Here is a 10,992-nt window from a genome sequence, read left to right as displayed (position 1 = left end):
CTTGAAGTGATTGTAAAAATATATCTTCATTCAGGAAAGAGGAGCAGAACAGGAATACCAGTTCCTTTTAGTTCTGTAATTTCAAGCTCGATTTTTGACTATATGTAGACACAGATATGACATTCCTGGTGGTGTGATGGGCCAGCACGGTAGGATTACTGCTGGAGAAAGGAATGATCAGTCCCCTCTGACTGCCAGTGGAAGGAATGTCATTCCCTGGCTAAGAGCTGTCCAACAGTGATGGCTGCAGCCACCGCTGCTGACAAAGTCCAGGTCTCACAAAAAGGTGCATGCTTTCTACAACGAGAACTAATGGAGGATTTTTTTTCTTCCAGATCCTTTCTGGATGTTTGCCCGCATCTGTCTCAAACATAACATATTCATAGGCAGTTATAAATAACTCCAGGATTGCATTCAGACACTCAGGCTGAAGATTTTTAGGTCTTACCGCAAGCTATTTTTAACAGTGGATATTAAGACACTCATAAGGAATTATAAGCTAATATACTGAACAATCTGAGGCAGTACCTGGTTCCAACAAGTTTGGTCAGAGAGGATTCCAGGACTGAATAATGTGGCACTGCATCTGGTGCAACTACTGTACTAGTCATGCTTTACACAGTAGGGCATACAATTCTAAGCAGCTGTTCCAAAACAATAATATTTGTCCTTCTTTGGGGTTCCAGCTCGTCCCCTGAGTAACTGGAATAGTTGCTCATGCAAGTTCTCTGGAAAATTTTACACCCACCTTTTTAGCTGTTGGATAATTTACCTGACATTTCTGAGATTCTAGAAATTCTGAGATTCAACTCTGGATTTCCATATCTTGGAGGAAGTTGTGCCAGCTCCTGCTTAAGGGTAGTTCAGGACAGACTGCATGACTTCCTAGATTACTTAATGTTCGTTTCAAGTCATTGCTACTCACACAGCAAACTTATTATTATAAATTGACCAAAATTCTTAAGATCAAGCTCTATCTTTCAAATACAGGTACTCTGAGTAGAGGTACTAAATGTAAGGAAGTGGAATCATTTAACTCTCTCTTATTTCTTGAGTTAGCCTCCACAAAAGTGCTTTGATGGGATAAATCCAGTAATGCTGCAAAGCCTGTCATTTTCTTTTCAAGTATGTATTAAACATTGAAATAAATGCATAAAAACAACAACATGGGAAAAATCTAAAAGAGAACCAAAAGCTTTAGGAAAACTTTTGGCCCATTGAATTTCTCTGCTACTGGACATTAACCCATATGTATTCATGTATTAACTTCATGTATTTCCACAACATTGTGGAGAAGATGCTGCTGATGTCAGAAATAAAGTCATATTTCAGTGCAATCCATAGAAGCCTTGAAGACTGAAGCTCTAAGAAGCCAAGTGTGAAAACAGAATTGCTTTCAAATAGCAATACTTTTGTCCTCTGAAACAATTTCTTCTGGGTAAAGTTCAGAGTTCTTACCCTTAGTGTTGAGAGAATTTACGAACCTTGTTTGTCCACTCTTTCAAACGCCCACAAAGTATATGTACATGAGCTGCCAGCTGAAGAATTCAGCCCTAGTTCTTGTTGGTGAGGCTTGGCTGGTTTTAAGTGCCCCAAGTATGCTCATAATGGCTTTAAAAAAACTACTTGGACATTTCCCTCACAGCTAAACCATTCTCCCAGCACTTGGGCAGTTTTCTGTGATTAACTAGGTGACTTCTTTGTGCAATATTGTTTACCTTAGAATTTCTGTGTACTCAAATATTTATTTATTTTGACATTAAATAAGGGAAGCTAAAATACTGTAGGAAAATACTACTTGAAGTAAGAGCACCATTCATAAATTGCTCTTGCAGGTTTAAGCAAAAGCTGATTTAAAAAAAATTGTGCTTGTGAATCAAAATTCTTTCTTAAACCTTTTAACATGATTTCACAAAGATGTCTCCAGTGTAGCATTGCTGCTTATACAAATGCACTTAACATATAAATCAATTAAACCAGGAAAAAAAGGTAGCTGAAAAATAGATCACTGATCACAAATTCAAAAGTACTTCCACAGGACTTGAAAAACAGCAGGATCCAATATTTAAAACAAAATCACACAACCCAGGAAAAAAAAAACAAGCCACCTAGTACAGTGTTTATTTAGATGCACAAAAGCTGTGATAATTAGAGAAGGCTATTTAGACAGATACTACTAATTGGCTGCAAGGACAGGACTGCATGACTCGAGATGGCAGGAACAGTACAGCACGTTACCAGAATGATTCTTGGTGAAGCTGCAGAAACCTTGGCATTTCTGCCAATAAACAGATTCTATAAACAGGAAAAAGAAAAACCACTCTGAGTTCTGCTACTGTCATCTAAAGGAGAAATACATTATAATATGTAGAGGGGAAACATTATAGTGGTTTTTGTTTTACAGTAGGAGTTTTAACTGTCCGCTTTCAGTAAATTTTCTTGAAAGGAAATGACAATGATTTCTATACTATGTGTTTTTTCCTATAAAACCCTAAAAGGCAAACAAGTTATAGTATGCCTTGACTGTGGGTTTTTCAGTGGGTAGAAAAGGGTGGCAGAATTTTTCTAACCTGGATTGTGGTCTAGCAACAAATACACTTTTTGCTTTATTGCCAGTTGTGAGGACTGAAGTAGGTGGGTACCTCAATAGGGAAGAATCAAAGATTTAAGCTGAAACAGAATAAATCATCCTACACATGATGGCTACTTTCAAAGTTAGCACAGCATTTTCTTCTCCTACCCTTTCAAACTGATTGGACCTTGCTCCTAATAGTGACCATAAGAATGAGATAGGATGTTGGTTCTTGTCATGGAAATGGTAGTTTGGCAACGAGATGAACTTGGTTCATTCTTCCCTGCTGATCACCAAACAACGGCTCATAAAGACTTTAGATTAAGCCTTGGATGTATTTGGAAAAAAAAAATAGTGGTTACCTTTCATATAAAGAATCTCACTGTCCCACACCCCATTTTCTCCATCTGCTTCAGGGTAAGAAAAGTAAATATTCATTTTGTTGTGTTCTATCACCAACTTCCCTCAGTAAAGAAGTCAGCCCTGTAGGTTAATGATGGCATTTAATAGTGGTAAATCAATCCATATCTACTTTATAAATCATGCTTGTTCAGCAGTTTGGATTATTTCTCTACTAGGATTTTAAAGACCCTCCAGTTCAACTGCATTATAAACATTGTTTCCTTTGAAAGACCCACAGATATGACTGGCTTCATGCCACACAAAAATGCTCAAATGAGGGGAGTATCACCCACATATTTATAACCATCCAGAGTTACCATGTAAGGCTGAATGGATTTAAAAAAAAAAGTACCAGAACTGACAGGAATCTCTATAAATTTTGCTCTCTAGGAGACAAAACAATAACATTCAGTCCAGATTAAGATGGTTTTTGGTCTTAGATTGGTTCAAACTATTTTGGGTGCAATTATACTGGATCTTCTGTTTTTCAGTATTATGAAAGTTCTTTTTCATATTTCATAAAGCTCTAGAGACAAACACTGTTTCAAGCCGAGTTCAGCTAAAAAATAGAAACAATCAACCTTTTTCTATTTACTACAGGTAACTTTAAACCAAAATACAAGTCTCCCATACAGCTTCTTCTTCCTGATCCCTTTTAAAAGTTGAAATCAGTGTATAGTTTGCAATGTGTTTCCTCCTCTTGCTTTTTTCTCTACTTGCTGAATTTGCAGTTATTAAATTGTCCACTTCAAAGAATGAGTCTGAGGCTGAGACAAATGGATTTGCTCATTTCTGTTTTGCTTCTTTGCCCTTCAGTTTCCCAAAATACAGGTAGCTGTTGAGAATCAATATTGCTTCGGAAAAAAATGCCAACAATTTCTACTGATAGTCTGGCCAAATTGGGGTATTTAATGAAATGCAGTGCTGGACAGCAAGAAAATTTTGGCTCTATTTCCTTAGGGTGCGCTACAACAGGAAATACTCCTAAAATATGGAGAGCATTATCCAGGGAAATTTTCAAAGTGAGCTTATGGGTGCCTTGAGACAGGTCAGATGAAGTGAAAATCAAAGCAGATGCACCAAGAGCAGCTTGTTTCAAGGACTACAATGTGGCAACTCAGTAGGGAAGATGGGAAGATGATTATCAAAACAAAACCACATCAGACCCCAAGGAAACAAAAAATACAGATATTTTGAAAATTATAACCTTAAAAAACCCCAACAAACAAATAAACAAAAAACCCCAAGCAGAGGCCTGTGTTACAAAGATCTATATTGTGTGGAAGAGATGTTGAAATGCATTTTTGGACAAGCTAAACATAATCATACACAATACCCCTTAATATTTGAATTCTCTTTTGGAACAGTTCTATTATACTAGGCACACTTTCCTCTTGTGCTGCTGGTATATAAATCAAGGATAGAAGATACAAAATTAATGCAGCCACTTCAGTGGAAAATCAAAACATAAGTGTTTTCATTTTTCCCATCTACCGAATTCTGGCATGGAAAAAAGGTAAGAGAAATCTGATAATGGCCACTATAAACGATTAACTAAACTCAGGAATAATAATAATAGATTGTAACAAGGAATACATTTACTTCTACTAAATTTCAAAATAGAGAAATGAGGTAATTAGAGGAGTCTACATTTCTAGGGGACATTTTTCTTCAGAAAAGTGTAACGTTATGTGTACTAAATACCAACTCTCACAACCAAAAGACACAGCTGTGCTTTAAAGAAACAGTGAAATTATAACAATCTAATTTGCCTTGGTAAGAGTTACTTTTTCTTGGCTTTTTGCCCAGAATACATTTATTCCTTCTGCAAAAACAGTATAGTAAATTCTAAAATAGAAAAGGAACATGCTACAGAGATGCAATACAAGAATACATTGATGATAAATGTAACACACTTAAGGATTACTGCCTTCAGTAATCTAAATTTACATTAATCTCTACAAAGAGAATAATATCTTGATAGTAAAAAGAAGTGAAATCTTCAGTTTATTGACAAAACAGGAGCAGGCACTCCAGGCCTGAGAGCAGGTTTGAACACCACCCTGGAAAGAACCTCCTGAAGTTCTGAGAATCTGAACATTCACTTTTAGCATTACAGGAACTCACCGAATAACTACTGACTAAAACTTTATAAAATCTATTGAATGTACCAACATTAATATAGAATATTGAGAAGGTTTTTCCTGGGAGATTTTTTTCCCCCTTTACATCCAAGAAGAAATTCTACCATCTGACTGACTTATATAATTGTTTTTAACTGGGATAATAATGCAATAGAAGATTAACTAATGCAGAAAACAAGCCGTTAATTGCTGTTTTCATCTGCTGAATATGAATGTTTCAGAAACTTCCATCAAACTGTCTAATTTTATAGTGCTCAGGCACACAGTGACAAGCATTTTTTTTTTTCCTGGTATATCTTAGAAGACTGATAAAGTTGCATGCTATTTACCCCACCAAAAATCACATTCGATAGCTAGCTTTGGGAACACTGCAGTCAGGTATAATGGGACATAAAACTTACACCATAATATATCTTCATTTTTTAATGATATTTTGGTGAGGCCCTGGCACACGTTGCCCAGAGAAGCTGTGGCTGCCCCATCCCTAGAAATGTCTAAGACCATGCTGGACAAGGTTTGGAGCAGTCTGGGGTAGTGGAAAGGTGTCCCTGCTCAGGGCAGGATTGGAACTGAATGAGCTTTAAGATCCTTTGCAAGCCAAACCAGTCTGTAATTCTGTGATATTATGTTTCTTCATGTATAGAACAGGAAAACTGCTGCAAGGTACTGTTCCAGTGGCATAATGTTACATCTTTTTCATTCTATGACTTTTAATACACTGTTCATTAAGTATCTATCTACTAGATACTGACACTGTTCTGTTCACAAAAAGAGGTTCGGTAGTGAAATTAACCCATTGTTTTCCCAGTTTATCGCAATGTGTCATTCACAACGGCTGCTTGTCCTTACTTTGGCCTCTTTATGCCATGTTCTCTCAGAGGATGGCACAAACGGGCACTTATCTCCTGTGCCCAGCCCAGGGCTGGCATGATCCTCACTGTCCGGCCAGTTCCTGATTCATTTCCATACTTCTCAGTACAAGAAAGACAAGGAGATACTGAAGAAGGACCACAAAGGTGGTGAGTGTGGAGCAGGTTTCTGATGAGAAGAGACTGCGGGAGCTGGGGCTGTTTATTCTGGAGAAGAGAGGACTGAGAAAGGACCTCATCAAAGCAGATAAATATCTCAAAGGAGTGCCAAGAGGAGGGACCAGACTCTTTCTAGTGGTACCCATTGACAGGATGAGGAGCAATGGCCATAAACTAAAACATGAGAAGTTTTATTTCAACATGAAGTTCTTCCCATTGAGGATGGCAGAGCACCGGAACAGCTGCCCAGAGTGCGGATTCTCTCTCTCTGGAGACATTCCAAACCCACCTCTGTGCCACCTGCTCTGCATGACCCCGAGGCTGGACTGGACGATCTCCAGAGGTCCCTTCCAACCCTCAGGATCCTGTGATTCTGCGATGACACTGAAGGGACGCCGCTGGTCTCTGCCACGCACAGAGCCTACGGCCGGGCTGGGTGAGCGAACATGGACCGGGAACCACAGGGCAAAGGACAGAGGCTCCCTCGAGAGCCGGGGCTGCTCCGACACTGGGGGTGATCCAGCCGTGATTCCAGCGGTGACTCCAGCGGGTCCCGGCAGGGAGTGAGCGGGGAGGCGGCCCCGAGCCCGGCCGGGATGAGCAGCAGCGCTGGCGCTGCGGGGGCTATTCCCGACTGTGGGAGCTCCCTAAACACAGTCACAGCGGATTACAAAGTTGACAGAATAAACACTGTTTATTCTCTAAAGGGCGCACGACGGGGCTTTCTACAAACCACGCTCAGGTGCTAACAACTCGCATCTTTTATAAAGCAAAACTCACATGGACCCGCCTATCTAATCCATGCTCTCCGCCTACCTAATGCATATTTATCCCGTGATGCAATCTTACGCAATGCTCCAAACACAAGGTTGTTTCCTTTATTAAGCAACTCGTATTGTAGAAGTTATCTGACGCCATCAGTTGCGTTTACACAAGGTGAGACAACCCAGCCTGGGGACAGACAATTCAGCTCGGAGGCATCAAGGTGACCCCGGCCGCGGGGAGGGGGGGGCGGCGGATCCACATCCGGGTGAGGCCGCGCCGGCGAGCGGCGACGGGCCGGGGCAGGCCGGCCGGAGCGGAGCTGGTTCCGCCGGGGCCACAGCCCTGCCAGCCCGGGTCACAGCCCTGCCAGGCGGGATCACAGCCCGCCAGCCCTGAGGCAGAGCCCTGCCAGGCGGGATCACGGCCCTGCTAGCCCAGGTCACGGCCCTTGCAGCCCCGGGTCATTGCCCTGCCAGTCCCGGTATCAGAGCCCTGCCAGCCCCGGGTCACAGCCAGGAGCTGCGCTGGCCAAGCAGGCAGCCGAGCTTGGCCGTAGTTTGGCTGTGGGGATGGTCCCTTCGAGGTCTGGCTCCAGCTGCCGCCATTCTCCTGCCTCAACCTGCTTGCAGCTTCACCTGTTTCCTCCTGCCTCCATCTGCCTGCACCTACTTGCCCTTGCCTTCTCCTTCCTTCATCCATCCCCTCACCTGCCTGACCAGTCCGAGCCCTCCCTGCACCGCAGCACTGGCAGTGATGTGGTGCTGGTGATATCCTTAACGATGGAGCATAAGGGTCGCCGCAAAAGGGGATTTTAGAATTAGTTCAGAGGAGCAGCAGGGGCCTGCCTTCCTTCTCTGCACCAAATTGGTGTCCCTGCCAGTGGGAGAACTCTTGGAGTAGTTCTCTAGCCCAGATGTTTGGAAATCCTGGCTATGAGTTCTTTGCTCTTCTGCTTCCATGGCCAAATTTTCAAACATTGTCTAGAATCTTTTAGTTGTGACATATTCCCTGTGATTTTTCAGAGGTGTGTGGGTGACTAGTATATGTTACTATAAATGGAGTTAGGTGTTGAAGTATTCCTGAAAATCTCTCAGAATCTTCAGGCATCTAAATCAATTTCTATAAATCTGATCTTTAAACATTTTAGGAGTTCTCATCTCCGTAATAGGGTTGATTGTGTCCTCTTGATACCTCAGTGCCTAAGCCCACCTTTCTGTTCTGGGATATTGTCATGATGAACTCTGCCTGCAGCTTTGGTTCTTGTCAGGAGACTCTAGTTTCATAAGCAATTTTTCTTTTCTGTTTTAGCAGTTCTTTTGCCTATCAATTGCACACTGTGAATGCCTCTTTTGCCACCTTACTGCAGCATTGTAGTGGAACTTTAGGTAGTTTTTGTCACAGTGCTTGAAACACCTGTTTCAGTAGACCTGCTTAATAGTTTTTGTTTTCAGCACTTCCTGGCTGTTTGCTTTTCTGTCCTTCAGATTTTGCTTTTCCACATATATTTTTTCAATATATAACCATGGTCTGAGTGCCCCCACATCCATGGCTTGACTGTCTAAAGTAAATGTTGATGCAAGTGTTGTAATTACTTCCTTGTTTTTCCTTCAGGGGCTCACAGTTTCTCACTCCCTAGTACTGGAAGCAGACTGCTGACCATCCTCAAACACAGACTGCAGGGCAGATAGTGTCTGTTGAGTGCAGTAGTGATCCTCATGCTGGTAGGATATGAAAGAAGAAAATCTAAGTAGTGTTCAAACAGATGATGCTTGGATGCTCAATGAACAGTAGCCTCTTAAAGAGATTCTTAAGAGTATTTTGAAAGGAAGCCAATTAAATATTCAATTAAATACAGGAGATAAATTTATGTGCTCTGTGCCTCAGTGTGTCTGTGTGAATAGTTCCACCAGTAACCAGTTTCTGCTGTTAATCTGGGACATTGAAGTTGAGATGGTGTTTTAACTTTAGTCAGCTGAGGTGGTGGGTGGGCCATGTGAACATAGATTGAGACAATTGGCATTAAAATAGGGTCTGTCACCTTTGGATTTGTTTTTATCCAAATCTTTCTCTGACCATTGCTATAATAAAGTTTGAGGTTTCCTACCAGTTTGACCCTACCAGGAATGGTTGAAAACTGAGGATCCTAGGTGACACATTTGCTTCTGTCATGTTCACACAGAAACCTCTATAAGGATTTGGAGACACAGTGATCAGACCGTGCCTCACTAGAGCTCCCAGTGCACTTTCAGTCCTTTTGCAATTAATTAGGAGCTCCTTGACTGTTTTTCTGCATGTCTTTGAACACCATGGGCTGTTGGGCCAGCTTTCACATCTCCTTCCATGTGACAACTACTGCCAGAGCTTGGTGAAGAGTACATGCTGTCTAGGCACTGTTACCTGCTTCTGTGGTCTCAGGCTGATGACAGCCACACAGATTTAGAGGTGTCAAGATGCAGTTATGCTATGAAGCATATTTCTGGTCCAGAGGAGCAATTGGATTGCAGTCTTTAGGGCAATAGCTCCCCAAATCTTTACAGAACTGCTGAAATAGATATAAGTGTGGTGTGTCTCTGTGTGCTTGGCTGGGTTCCTACTGAAAACCCAGCTTCCAGGAAAGCTTGTAACACCAAATGGAAAAAAAATCATGGTATGATGGAAACACATTTTCTGTCAGTCCTTAAATGTAAAATTCACAGCACCTTCCTGCCCATGTTCAGGTACATGAGGTGTGGTTTGTGTGTGCAGGGCCATATCCTCATGTCTGGTGTAATCTGCTGCTGTCCATCTGTGCAGTGCTTCATGCTCAAGTGCCCTTACAGGGAGGTCCTTTCTGCTCATGGAAAACTAATTTGGTCATGATAATGAAGGACAAAAATTCTTGTTAAACCGGTCTTGATACTCAGAACTTTTTCAGCTAGGTTTTTTTGGTTTTTTTTTTGTTTTTGTGTAGGGTTTTCCCCCCAGTACACTCCAAGGCTCAGGCTGCAGACTAAATTTTAAGTCACGTGGACTAAATCTACCTTTAAGTGTAATGTAAGTGGCAGATCACCTAAAAAGTGTTTTAAGGTGACTTTCAGACACTGTATTTTAACAGTGTATCTGTTACACTTCATTTCTTCATTACTTTGATATTTGTAAATGTAGGAATGCATCAGAAATTCAAAGTGCAGGACTTGTTTTTCTTTTTTCTACCTCATACTTCTAAAGACTTAGGTGGAAATAACCCCTCCTGGTATTAGTAAAAAAAAAAAAAAACGCTTAAATTTGAGAGTTGGATTTCTCTTTTTCTGATAAGGCCTCTTGCAATCATAATCTTCCCTCATCACTTTACTTCCTTTAAGCAAAGGTATCTGTTCTCTAGATCTGAATGTGCAGAAGTAGTACTATTTTTACAGATAAAAATTAAGGGATTTGTAATTTTCTTAATGTAGAATTATATTATCTAAACTTTCTTAGCATACAGTAGGATTTATATTATTTTGTCCTGAAAAGTTTGGGATTGACCAATGTGAAGAATTTGCTTTTCTGACACAGCAGGCTTTTTTTTTCTTTTCATTGTTCAGTTGGCAGATTTATTTTAGGCGTGACTGAAATGAATTTTGGGGGTTCTGTCCACTCTTTTAATTAAACCATTAAAAATGGAAATTCCATTTTTGGGCATAATTGGAGAAAAATAATTATGTACCCATAAATTTCTTTCTAAGTAATCACAGAAGACTTTTCGAATTAAGAAAAAAGTGAATAAAGTTTTTACTTATATGTACAAGTGGCAATGGATATTCCTCATGAGGTTTTTAGAAATATAATTTTTATAGAGTTCTGCACTTTTCCAGCAGCTATATGACATCTGTATCTGCCTTAAATTTGTTGACATACATAAGGCTAGAATTTCCTGTCATCACGTTGTTACAGACACTGCCTAGTAAACTTTCCCATTCTTTGAATCACAGCTGCAGGAATGGGCATAATATTTATTTGAAATATAAGAAAGAACAACATTTATCATACCTATATAATGCCCCTAAGAGAAAAGCAGGTTCTTCTATTTGTCATTGGAATGATAAAAATTCAGGTTTTGAAT

General features: G+C 40.6%; 1 protein-coding gene across 5 annotated transcripts in view; it reads left to right on the top strand.

Annotated features, from left to right (window-relative positions):
• Window positions 1-6,960: 6,960 nt before the first annotated feature.
• The window catches only part of CCDC91 (coiled-coil domain containing 91), a 113,611-nt gene continuing 109,579 nt past the window's right edge, over window positions 6,961-10,992 (top strand). For 2 of the 5 annotated variants that reach the window (XM_014880801.2, XM_014880775.2), the window contains exon 1: window positions 6,965-7,082. The gene's annotated coding sequence lies outside the window, so the exon portion shown is untranslated. Of the gene's footprint in view, window positions 7,132-8,522; window positions 8,633-10,992 lie in introns of all 5 variants that reach the window. The other 3 variants (XM_088164829.1, XM_088164831.1, XM_014880792.2) reach the window with 3 other exon arrangements.

The sequence above is a fragment of the Sturnus vulgaris genome, chromosome 5 (genome assembly GCF_052056855.1).
Source record: "Sturnus vulgaris isolate bStuVul1 chromosome 5, bStuVul1.hap1, whole genome shotgun sequence".
NCBI classification, from domain to species: domain Eukaryota; kingdom Metazoa; phylum Chordata; class Aves; order Passeriformes; family Sturnidae; genus Sturnus; species Sturnus vulgaris.
The sequence above is the reverse complement of the archived record's forward strand: the minus strand, read 5'-3'. Positions and strand labels throughout refer to the sequence as shown.